This window comes from Microtus oregoni, unplaced genomic scaffold, assembly GCF_018167655.1.
Source record: "Microtus oregoni isolate MIOR12 unplaced genomic scaffold, Mior012 000081F_ref0000091, whole genome shotgun sequence".
In the NCBI taxonomy this organism is placed as follows: domain Eukaryota; kingdom Metazoa; phylum Chordata; class Mammalia; order Rodentia; family Cricetidae; genus Microtus; species Microtus oregoni.
In genome coordinates this window covers 1,295,897-1,297,767 of record NW_024544541.1, presented here as the reverse complement: position 1 = coordinate 1,297,767, position 1,871 = coordinate 1,295,897, and the positions used below count along the sequence as shown (strand labels likewise).

The 1,871-nt window shown below is 47.6% G+C and overlaps 1 pseudogene; it reads left to right on the top strand.

Annotated features, from left to right (window-relative positions):
- Nucleotides 1-1,298: 1,298 nt before the first annotated feature.
- LOC121441824 lies at nucleotides 1,299-1,651 on the top strand (annotated as a pseudogene).
- The last annotated feature ends 220 nt before the right edge of the window (nucleotides 1,652-1,871 follow it).

Genomic DNA, 1,871 nt, shown 5'->3' with positions numbered 1-1,871 from the left:
AATATACAAGTGGCTAAGCGGCAAACATCATTGGAATGTATTTCTTTTGTTCTTTGAGTCCTGCACTCTCACTAATATTCAGTCCAGAAGCAGTCAGAGTCATGATTTTCCCTGTTTATACTGATGGCCACTTCCTAACATCTCACTGTCCTCCCGATTGTGAGGGTTGAAGGAAATACCAAATGCTACTCAGCTGAGAAAGAATTCCAGAAACCTGGGAGACCCAACTAATGCTCACCCTCTGTCCATCTGAAAGAACTGAGAACAGCTTCCTCTGAGAACACAGTTCACTTGAAAACCCCTGGATAGAGCCTTGGCGTAACCTGTCACAATGTAGACCAGCCTCCAGGACACATGCCTACCATGTGTGAGGCCCTGGGTTCAATTGTCAACTGAAGAGAAAAAGAAAAGAAAGAGAAAAAGGACAGATGGAGAGAGGGAAGAGAAGGAAAGGAAGAGAGGGAAGGAAGAAGAAAGGAAAGAAGGAAGGAAGGAAGGAAGGAAGGAAATGTTTTGACCAGAGCACATGGTTTTAAGTAATTTTCCTTTAAGTGTCTTTGTTTGCTGGCTTTGAGGGTTCAGAGGACTGCTTGGGGTCAAATCCAGGATTCTGAGTAGGCTAAGATGTTGCGGTAAGAAGGGGTGATGGTTTAAAGATAGAAAAGGGTATGAGCAGGGCTAAGGTGGTGGCACAGGGGGCAGAGGGTTTGCCTTAAAAGCATGAAGGCCTGAGTTAATCCTAGCACCCATGAATAAAGCAAGGTGTGGCAGACCTGTGGCCTCCACCCACACACATGTGGTATGGGAGGGCCTTCTGTCTATGTGTTGCTTTTATTGGTTAAAGAAACTGGCTTGGCCTATAGCAAGGTAGAACTTAGTTAGGTGGAAAAGCTAGACTGAGTGCTGGGAGAAAGAGGGTGGAGTCAGAGACAGATGCCAGAACTTCAGCGGGTAAGCCACAGCCACGTGGCGATATACAGATTGACGAAGATGGGTTAAATTAATATGTAGGAGTTAGACAATAAGAAGCTAGAGCTAATGGGCCAAGCAGTGATTTAAATAATACAGCTTCTGTGTGATTATTTCAGGGCTGAGCAGCCGGGAACTAACTAGCGGCCTCTCTATAACACACATGCACATAAGCACATACGCATGGATGTGCACACACAATGTTTTGTTTTGTTTAAGAAGCTAGTTGCTAGAATAGGAGAAATTTAAAGTTAAAAGAGGGAAAATAAGAAATTAACAGTATCGCCTTTCCGGCTTGCAGCTAACGCAGGCGCACAGAGTGCTCCAATATGGCGGCCCCCGTGGATCTGGAGTTGAAGAAGGCCTTCACAGAGCTTCAAGCCAAAGTTATTGATACTCAGCCGAAGGTGAAGCTTGCAGACCTACAGATTGAACAGCTAAACAGAACGAAAAAGCATGCGCACCTCACAGACACACAGATTATGACGCTGGTAGATGAGACCAACATGTATGAAGGCGTTGGAAGGATGTTTATTCTACAATCCAAGGAAGTAATTCACAACCAGCTGTTAGAAAAACAGAAAGTAGCAGAAGAAAACATTAAAGAACTGGAGCAGAAAAAGTCCTACCTGGAGCGGAGGACAACATCCGAGAAATGCTGGTGGCACGGAGGGCACAGTAGGAGCTGCTGGCGGTGTCCTCCCCTCCTGACCCCTGCTAGCCTACCAAGGCAGGGGCTCTGCGGGGTTCGGCCCCACGGTCTCTCCAACACCTTGAGCCCCCTTCAGGCCCCACCTGAGTGTTGGCACCCCTGCCCAGGACACTGTTCTCCAGGGGGCAAGCCAGGAGCTCTCAACAGAGGGAAGTCTGGAGGGCAGATGGAGACGGCTGCCCGAGCCTGT